This window comes from Fulmarus glacialis, unplaced genomic scaffold, assembly GCF_000690835.1.
Source record: "Fulmarus glacialis isolate BGI_N327 unplaced genomic scaffold, ASM69083v1 scaffold38662, whole genome shotgun sequence".
NCBI lineage: Eukaryota > Metazoa > Chordata > Aves > Procellariiformes > Procellariidae > Fulmarus > Fulmarus glacialis.
Window position 1 is genome coordinate 11885 of NW_009199157.1, and position 10688 is coordinate 22572.

The following is a 10688-nucleotide window of genomic DNA, read 5'->3' on the forward strand; positions in this document are numbered from 1 at the left end:
TGGCTCCCCAAGTGAATGTCACTCTAATAGAGAAGGATACACCAGGCCCCAGGCTTGAAAGTTTCTGTAGGTCTCTGAAAATGAGACCTCTCACTGAGATGCCTAGGTATGCGGACCACAGCCTAACCTTTGACATTTTTTGTTCTAACAGCTCTGTGCCTCAGTTTCTCCTTCTCTAGTAGGGGTGGTGTTGTCCTGTCTTAAAGAAGATTATTGACATATCTGTAGATCCAGGCATTTTTAAATGCTTCCAGACCATGACTGTGCGAAAAGCTGTTCCTATTTCCCACAAGGTGCTTAATGGACACGTGTTACACCATGCAGCAGTCATGAGATGAGCAAACAGAAACACGAAGGCATGACATGACTCATCTCAAGCCTTTGCAGCGACTCAGTGTCACAGTGAGGACCCAAGAATCCCAGTCCCCACCAAAACAATCATACCTTTACAGTGACTGAATCTGGAAAGAAAATCTTGCTAGCAGAAGCTTCAGTTCTTCTCAAGTGCACAGGGAAATCTCCATTGCCTGTAGTGTAACTGAAGATACTTGCTGCTGTTCTTGGCCAAGACATAATGTGCTGGGGAGAGAAAAAGAAGGGAGGTGTGAAGAGAGGGTGGAAACCTCCTTGTTTCTCAGTGGGAGAGCGGACACCTCTCATGTTCTCAATGGGAGCTGACTGCTGCTGTATCTGAAAATCTGACTGTTTTGTTATCTAATGGGCAAGAGCAGCCTCTTTTTAGTGAAGAGCAGACTCTGAAGTCAACTATCTTGCAGTACTTTGGTCTGAAAATACTGGTCTGTGTTGGCAAGAATGGACAAGGGAATTAATTCCTGTAATATGCGCTGCAGGAAATTACCTACAAGATAAGAGGGTGACTTGATCTTTTTGAGAAAAAAAAAAATTACTTCCTTATCTTGATGATGTTTGCTCTGAAGTATCATCTTGTGACTGCCAGAGTCTGCCTTGCAGGATCATTCAATTACAGCCAGCTCCCATGGCTGGCATCGCTTCCTTCCTTTCAGAGGTATCGTATTTATCAAAGTATTGCTTGTTTGTCCTGGTATTCTGAGGCCTCTGTTGTCGCCTATTTGCGTGGTGTGCCTGCAGCCCCGTGATGCTGTCCCTGCTCACGTGCTAGAGGAGGATACGACCATCCCTTCAATTAGGCAGGGATCTGAAAGGAAGAGGAAATCAAGGTGATGATCCAGTAAGGAGCACGTGTGAGTCAGTATTAGATATCTGATGGTATGACGAGCAATGAATGAGTCCTACCCCTTTTGGAGGGTCCCAGCCTGTTTGCCTACAATAACTATTCATATCTCCTAGGGGGAAACTGCACTGCGCTAATGAGGGGTGTTCACACCAGCCAGGCTCTGTCTCTCCTTTAGGGTGCTCTGGCTCTCCCCCATGAGGAATTTTTCACTATGCAGAGTACTTTTCTTCATTAAAATGGCCATGTTAAATAGTGGTGAGGTTCCTCAACGCCTACTTTGTTGAACTGATCTACTCCACAGCTGGCAGCTTTTTAGCAGGAGACATGAGGTTACTAAACCCATTCATTTCTCACATGCACCCACGTTTCTAATGGCTATGGAGATCCAGCTTTAAAGTCCTCTGAGAGCCACTGGAATGAAGAGCACTTTGTGAAGACGTTGTAATTATTGTGGGATTTAGGGGTGTGTGGAAATGATTCGTGGAGATGTTTCCCAGCCAGCAGGCTCTTGGAGCCAGGTGAGCTCTTCCCTGGAATGTGAAGCATGCAGCACGGCAACTGGGAGGAACAGGTTTGGCAAGACATTTTAAGTTGTTCACGGCAGACAGCCTCTTCAGAGCCACATCCCTGCTTTACCGACCTCCCAGCTGGATGTTCCTCTCTGCCGCACTGGCCCTGGTGAGCTGGAAAGGATGGACACGCTGCGAAGGAGCCTTTCTCGCTGGAAGAGGTACCACATTAAAGTGCACCTGGCTGACGAGGACCTGATGATGCCCCTGACGGTCAAGCCCAGAGACACAGTGATGGACCTACGGGCTCACTTAGTACGGGAGGGCGTCACTTCCTGGAAGAAGACATTTTATTACAACTCCAGGCAGCTCGAGGAGCACGAGACTCTCAAAGAAGCCAATATCCAGAATGGCTCTGTCCTGCTTCTTGTTAGCAATAAAAGGTAGGCATGGAGCTTGTCTGCAGCGGGGGCAGTGAAAAGGAAGGGGAATGCTCTGTGTATCTCAGCCCTTTGGGACACTTTCCTATTGGGGTTTGCAGAAAGCAGATCAGGAACTCAAACCCTGCAATCTCCAACAGGCAGACTGAGATTCAAGGCTCTTCAGCTCCAGACGTGCTGTGGTGTGAAATAAGGGGGTAAGAGGAGGAGGAAATCTCGTTGATGATGCCTGTCCTGTCTCTGATCAGGTCTCACTTTCCTGATTATGTGGCCAAGCATAGGGGGAGAGACAAGATGTGCAAAAGGGCAAGGGAGATTGTGTGATGTGGGGAGTGCTCTGGGAGCCTCTCACTTGTCCTCATTCTTTCTTGTTGTGTCTGGCTCTTGCCATTTCTTTTTAGTAGATACATTCTGCAAGTATTTGGGGGTGGTGCAATCCTGCTTTGACAGGGAAGAGCCCTGAGCCACCAGTTTACAGCAAAGCACAATGAGTGCTGGACAGAGACGGCAAGAGGCTGCAGCTTCCCAAAATGTGCCCAGATTGCAGCAGAAAGTACAGTGAGACTAGAGACTTCCAGGATAGCCGGTGCAAAAGAGATCAGTCAGGGCAAGTATTATGTTCCAGTGGGAATGAAAGCTGAGATAATGGACCTGAGACCCACTGGCCCACAGGATAGTTTAGATTCTGTGGGGTGAATTTATGCTCAGCTGCGCTGTCTTTCCTAATGCCTGGCTTGTTGCTGCCAGCATGATTAATTCTGTGAAGCATTTTGGGGATACCGGATAGAAGAGGTGCAGAACAGAGCACGGATGTACTGTGTCTAATTCAGCTTTCTGAATCCTGAACCCTCTGAGTTACATGTCTATGCTGATCAGAGTTTCCTCTGCAGAAAAACCTGCACTAAAGACTTCAGTTCCTGATCATATGCCACATACTGGAATGGTCCTATTTTCCAGTCCAGAGGCAGCTTGAAATCTCACACAAAGATTTAATAAAGCATTTCCTTTCAGAGCTCAGCCAGACACAAGAGATTTCACATCGCTCAGCTAACTGCAAACCCCAAGTCACCCACGGCCCCTTTCTCCAACATCTCATTTCAGCCTTCTGATTAACTTGGCTCAGCTCCTCCTCTTCACCTTGTTTTTAATGGCAGGAGCATTTCTATTTGTTGTTGTTTCCAGTGTTTATTTTCCTAAATTGTACAACCTGAATTTTCAAGAGTAAAACAGGATTCTGAGGGACTCAGTTGATGGAGTGCACATACTGATGCTCTTTTGACAGATGCCTGATTTCCATTACATGCTATGAACCTTCCCACATGCTGCAAAAGCAAGGCGTAACTGCAGCAATGCAAAAATCACCAGTAGATTCTGTCCCATGTGCTGAGTTCAAGGTACCCACTTGAAGTCACTAGCCATTTTTGAAAATTTAGAGCCTTCTGCTGAAAGCTCCAGCTCAGTTTTTGTGAGTACGTGAAAAAGGGAGTGGGATTTCTAGTATTTTTCTCCTTAGATTTCATCAAAACCTTCCCGGCTCCTGAACAAGCACCTTTGTCCAATCTTTTATTCCTTTTGCCAGGGCTGCATTGTCAGGGGTGAACAGTCTTTCCCTGTAGTCACATCTCTCCTTGAGTTCTTGGACATGAAGGATTATTGGGTTGTGACAACCTCAGCCACTCCCAAAGTATTTTGTGTGGCAGGAGTGATAAATGCCCAGGTATTGGGGATACATTTCTCTAAAGGCTCATGGGGGTGACTGAGCTATCATTGTAGCATCATCCCCCTAGATATTTCTGAGACATGCTTTTGTGTGGCTTGGCAGTCATCACCCTGCTCGGTACATAGTCCTGGGCTGAGTGCAGCCTCTGTGACTCAGCACCTTGCCAGATCCTCAGCATGCAGAGGACTGTTTTTAGAGGGCTCTCTCTATCCCTTAAACTGGGAATTAGGAAATACAGAGTAGGAGAAGGCAGGCACTTCATTGCAATTGAGATTACAGCACCATTTTAAGCCTCAAGATTATTTGGCCAGATCTTTAGGTATTATGAATCCATGTTGCTCCAATAGAGTCTGTGGAGATACGCTGGTCTGTATCAGCTGGGTAACAGTGTGCAACCTTGGGGAATATGAGGAGAGTAGCCAACGCAGTGTTGGGACTGCCTAGGAGCCACAGGAACAGAGAGGAATAGAGAACATGGTGCTGGGTTTGGCCAGCAGCCCTGAGGATTTAAGAGTTGGTTTCAGTACTTTACCAACTCAGTGACGTATGGACCCTCTCCATCAAAGGTCAGCATCTGCTTCTTAAGTTCTCCCTGAAAATCCTGGTATCTTCTACTTACTCTTTTGTACTGAGATGCCAGCCAAGCAGAGCTATATTAATTCCAAAAGTGGAGTTGCTCTGATTGCCAAGGTCTTCAGCTCAGTGTCGTGCCTATAAATATTAATGGTCACTCTGTATGCTATGTGTTCCTACCAGGGGCTCACGGGACAGTTTACTTTGAACCAGAGAAAACATGAAAATGACCCTATTTTTCATCCCCCCCACCCTTAATGCCTTTGTAGATAATTGGCATTTAGCAAAGGCCAAGTCAGCATTTCCACTTCTTGCTCGTGTTTTCTGGGGTTTATAACTTAGTCATAAAAATTTACTTAAGGCTGCAGCTTGGCAAGAAAGGGATCAGCATAGCAGCTAATGCTGAAAATTTATTTGGATCTTAGCGTTCAAAAGTTCGAGCAAGCCATTTTGGAGTTCAGTCAACATGACCTCTCGCCCTGGGAGAACACATGGGCAGCCCAGAACTGGGAATATCACATCCACTGAGGATGCAATTCCCCCTTGTGCAGAGCTTGTTAATCACATTACTGCTGCAGTGATTGAGATTACAATCCTGTTGCAGTAGAAGCTGAGCGAAGAACACACTAAAAAACAGTTTCTGCCCTAGAGAGCTACATATTACAATAACATGGTTTGCAAGTGGGTAAAACAAGCAAAACAAGACTTGAAATGTGAATGAACAAGCAGAGAGAGAAACCCCTCAGCTCAGTGGCCTTGGGCCAGCCTGTGGTGTTAAAGCCATCAGTGCCCAATGCAAAGGAGACCACCAGCGAGTCTTGACATGAAAAGAGCAGCCATCCAGCAGAGATGCAGCAGCATCTACAGGGGCATGCAGCAGGCTGTCCCAAATGCCCGAGGCGTGATCAGTCCTGGCACTGTGGGCCACGCCACGGCAGAACTTGTTTGGCTCGCTCTGGAGGCGGTGCAGGGCCCCAGAGCCAGGTAGCTGCTCAGCTGGTCTGGTGGTGATGTGGGAGTTCCTGAAACTGGCACGACTCTTCCTGAATTTCGTCTGCCACAGTGAGCCACCCAGATGCTCTTTGCCGGCTGTGTGCTGTGGAGCACCAACCACAAAGGCCTCCCACTGTGTAGTCAGCAACAGTGCTGGACAGTGGGTGCATGGCATTAGCTGCTCCTTGTTGATAATTTGTGGCTGCGTTTTGATGCTAGATGTTAGGTGGAGGGATATTGTCTTGAACTGGTGAATCCACCACTTAACCCATGAGCTATTTCAAATAGAGGATAGAAATGGGTGATACAGGGCGATTCCTAGATGGGCTGTGTGCCTGTCACTGACTGTTCCTAAGGGTGTACAGCTATAGCTGGCTCTGGACATGGTATAAGCACAAGCACATTGACAGAGCCTTCACACTTGGTTTCAGGCTCCTTTCTTGTGCTGCCACCTCTAGCAGTCAGTCAGACAAGTGCAGTACTAATAAATTAACCAGTAACATGACTGCTCTCTGTTACAATGTTGGAGTATTGCACTGCAGTTTTGGCCCAGTCCAAATGTGTTTCAGAAGCTAGCATGGGCCAGAGACTCTTCCTTCTGGGCTGTCTGGATGTGACCGTGCAGATTTGGAGGGCAAGAACTTAATATAAAAACATCACCCATTCTGTGCCAGCTGTCCTCTCAATGCAGAAGTCCCAGGCACGTTTAATTTGCTGGCATAGACTCAGCCACAGCACATGGGATCCCCTCAGTCTTTTAGAAGCTGAGGTTCACTGAGGCCAAGCAGCTATTGTCATCATATATGGCTTGCCTGGAGAATGGAGTTCAATAAGTCATTGGTGAATAGGTTAAATAAAGTAGGTGCCAGCACTGAGTTTAGCAGAAGTCTATTATCTGGAATGTCTTGGTGTTGATTTTCTGGCCTGGAGCCACCTGAAAACATCTATCTTGGGGCATTAGCAGTTACCATAACAACCCATCTAGGAACAACTCCTGACAGCTCAAAGAGCAGACCAAGGTCCCACGTGACGTATAAGCCATTGTGAGGTCAAGATAAGCATGTCCAGGATTCTCCCTCTTCTGCAATCCAGCCTCAGTGTCCCTGGTGAGTGCCAGTGCTTATACAAGCTTTAATATGCTTGGGACCCTGCTTTATCATTCAGAGGCTGTTCAGCCTAGTTTTCCAAAGATTCATCCACTCAAGGAGCTACCTCCTGGCAGAGTAACAAAACCACCCATCTTTGGGGAACCCAGCTAATTCCCTTATCGGCATTCAGTTTACAGCCTCTGATTTTTTGCCTTATAAATGAGAACTATGACTGAGCCTTGGCATGAAAACTATGACCAAGCCACTTGTGTAAGGTCCAGTTTAGCTGATGCTAAGAAACTACTGCCTACATTTGACTCCCGCGATGACATAAGGATTGATGTTTGACATAGACACTCGGCAGTGGCTCACTCCAGGCTTATATTACTCCAGTACCCTGTCACCCCTTCTCAGTCTCACTGGAATTGCCTGAGCAGCAGTCACCAAAGCACAGCAGATGATATTGGATCTTGAGAAAACAGAAAAATAATGGGATCTACACAGTTTGACCCTTCATAGAAAGCCAACATTACAGCCCAGACATGAATTAAGTCCCTTACACTGGGTTTCAGTGTGATTTTGTGATGCCTGCTCCTTGCACTGACCTTCCAGCTCCTGCGGTTGCTCAGCAATTACTCCTCAGCATGGAGGGGAGACTTCTTGCTCCCATCCAACTACTACAGTCTTGCCCTGTTAAGCTTAAGCCTAACAGCAGGCTCCAAGGCATCTCACAATAGGATAACGATCCTTTAAATAGCACTGGGAGTCTCTCTTCTCAGGGAGAACTAATTAAGTTCTTCAGCACATGCTTAGACATATGTTGATCTGGTATGGCCTTAACAGGCCTGCTTCCATCTACTGGATAAATAACACTGGCTTAAAAAATACCCTCCTAGAGATGCGTTACTTAGGCAACAGCCAGGTGGGGGACTGACTTCATCTCTGTGGCTGAAGGTAGTATTTATGTGTATTACTCATCGGACAAGCTCTCTGCTGGTGTAAACTCCTTGAAATCAGTTAAGTGACTTTTAAGTTCCGAAAGCACTGGCACTGTCACCTCTGCTGACCTCTTGCATCGTACAGGCCAGAAAATGACACCTGTATTTAGCTCAGTTACTGTTCAGCCCAAGAAGCTCATTTAACACAAGCAGAGGGTTGCATCAGTGGAGAGCATGGTCCATAGGATCTGAATTCCTCTCCTGTGCAGTTGCATGGGATTGCAGTAGATGAAACTGAGCTGATGTGTCCCGTGGGGGGTCTCTCTTGGCTCTAGGCAAAGAATTAATGAATGAAAAGTATATTCTAAACCAGGTTCTTTTCTGGTGTGGTATGGCACAGCCTCCTGGACTTCTCTGTAGTTGTGCTGATTTATACCAGGTGAGGATTTTGCCCAGTTGGGATAAATACCCTCTCCTGTGTCCTGGTGTTTTATGGGGCAGATGTGCTACAGTGCTCACAGCAAATCCTTGGCTATTACAATCCCCTGAAATTTCAAGTAAGGAAGCAAGTGTTGGAATATGAATCCTGTTCTGGGTTTTGCAGAAAACCCAATCAGCGATTGGTATCAGCCTAAGTAGACTTGTAGTGTCCTTTGCTAGGACCCAACAAAAAAACCCCACCCCATAAACTTTGAACTTCTATAAGTCCTGATGAAATGTTTGCAGCACAGGCTCAGTTTCTTGTCTGCATAATTGCAAAAAGCAATTCACAGGAGTCAGAAGACTCAGCCCTGCACTTACTGGCTCGGCTGGGTGGGGTGGCTGCCTGGTAGAGCTGCTGCCTACAGGCCATGAGTATCTTGGTTGAAGTCCAAGGCATGATAATGAGCTCTCTAAGCAAATACTAGCCTGAAGAGGTACCCCTAGAAACTTGCGAGAGCTTCAGCCTCTGTCCTGGAGACCCCAGTGGGTAGCCCTAGATGATTTCTAAGGGTCTTCAGAAGAGTAACTAAGAAAGTAATCCTACTTTTGCTAAGCTTAAGTCTTCTATGCAGGGTCTGTACCCCTGTCAGTAAATGTTTATGGAACCATAACCCCAGAAAAACACTGTTTAGTGCTAATGCGTGCGAGTGAAAGTGTTTAGATCAATTGAAGCTCTGTCTTACAGTAAACATCCTCAAAGCGCTCCTAAAGCTACAGGCTGCCCTGTTCTGAGATGAAAAATGGATTTCCAGGAGCATGCATTAAAGAGGGAGAGCCTTGCCTATGGGAAAAAGGCTTCCAGACAGTTGCAGGTTATCTGGAGGGTGAAGGCATCTTTTGCGGAAGGATAAACAGGTCTGCAAGTGGCTTATCCTCAGCTGTATAGTGCGACTGAAAAAACAAAGCAGTCAGAGGATCAGGTTTATATTCTCCCCACACCAGGGTCAGTGCCTCCTTGGTCAAATGCCATTTTTGATTGCATGTCTACAGTGCTCCAAATATTTGCCTCTTTCTTATTCAGATAATGCCAAAGAGCACAGCCAAAGCCATGAGAGACGGGGAGTGTGACAAGGGCTGAAGGGAATCAGATGGAAGAGAGCTTGGCCGTGGAAAGGCAGCCCGGCCACCAGCGTTTGGTAAGTCCCTCCCTGCACGCCAGCTCAAGTACTGTTCAGAAAGCAGCTCCGAGTGTTTTCAGCACCCATGAATAATTAACCCAAACAAAACAACAAATAAAGTTTCCTCATCAGCGTGCCATGTGGTCTCAGCTGCCAAAGGAGAAGCGTGGGTAAATCTGACTCAGCTCCTGAGGGCAGTGAATCAGTGTGAAATGCCCATGAAAGGGTGACTTCTGCCTGGATGATGAAGCAAGAAGGAGCTGAGGTGGACTTTGCTTAGGGCCTTCGATGGGGACAGTGGACATCTGAGACTCCTTCCGACTCTTTCACAGGATTCCTCAGTGAGTTGCTGATCTTGGCCTTTGTTTTCCTATGTGTAAGTCTGAGACAATTTATTCTTCCCTTTCTCCTGCTCTTTGTCAATCCAGCTTTAAGTGACTCAGGTTAGGGTCTGTCTGGGCTCCTGAGCAGTTCCTATACAGCGGGGCCCTGATTTCTACATTGAAGGCTCTGTACAGCAAATAAGCGGTAAGCACACTATAGACAGTCCTGGAGCTTGACAACCTTTATATATCCAAAGGAAGAGACTGGTTGGTCACTGTTACAGCCACTACCTCACCTGACGTTAGGGACCCATTGTTACACCAAAACTGCCTTATTTTTGAGCCGGGGTTTATAAGGCAATGAGCCTCCTTGTGTTGTTCTTCCACCTGTGTGCCAGTCCCCCCACTCCAAAAGCTTCTGAACCAGCTGACCTGATTCAACCCAGTTTGATGGAAAGAGAGAGGTCTCACAGACCCAAGATTCCTGCAAAATTTTTTTGTGAAAAAACAGCAGCTGGATAGAAGAGAGACATTTAAGTTAATGTCCTACTGAAGGAAAGGCAATTACACCTCTTGCTCCCTATCTATTTTGAGATGCAGCAGGCAGGTGACCAGCTGGCATTTAGATACCGGCTGGTCAATCAGTACTTGCCTAGAACCAGCGACTGCACTTGCTGCCCCTTGCCTGCAAAGCAAGAAGCTGTTGGAAGAGCCGAGGACTTTGCTGGGGAGGTCTGGAGGGGATAAGGGTGCCCTGGGGATATTACAGTGAGCTGGGAGCACCAAGAAAGGAAGAAATAAAAAGCAGTTGTAATACACAAATCAGAAGGAGAATGGGTTTCATCAGTTCCCCTGCTCACACAACAACTTGATTTTTAGGTTCAAACTTATTTTCAGGACGAAATGGATGTTTCTTTAACCACTACAGCACTTCCCCAGAAAACTTCACCGACTGGCAGCTGTTTTACCAAACTCCCCAAACCTGCATTTTCTGTTTTTCAACTAAAAACCATGCCTTTCTGGACTTTTTTCGTAATAAGAAAATATTTGATTCTTTTTTCCAACAAAAGCATTTGAAGAAATGTCATGGAAAATAGAGTTTCTAATTTTCCAGGTTTGTTTTTTTTTTTCCCCTAGGAACAAAAATATTTCCCCAAGTACCTCCTTGGACTTTGCACAGAAAGAGATTCCAAGACAGACAAAGACATGAACATAGCCACAGCTGAAGATCTTTCACTCCAAGCAACTGAGATGGACAAAGAGTGGGATGGGACTAAGCATGGGAAG

General features: G+C 46.4%; 1 long non-coding RNA gene across 1 annotated transcript; it reads left to right on the forward strand.

Annotated features, from left to right (window-relative positions):
- Positions 1-1861: 1861 nt before the first annotated feature.
- LOC104073411 lies at positions 1862-9400 on the forward strand. The gene is made up of 2 exons (XR_683484.1): positions 1862-2168; positions 8982-9400. It is a non-coding gene; the product is annotated as an uncharacterized LOC104073411 (long non-coding RNA).
- The last annotated feature ends 1288 nt before the right edge of the window (positions 9401-10688 follow it).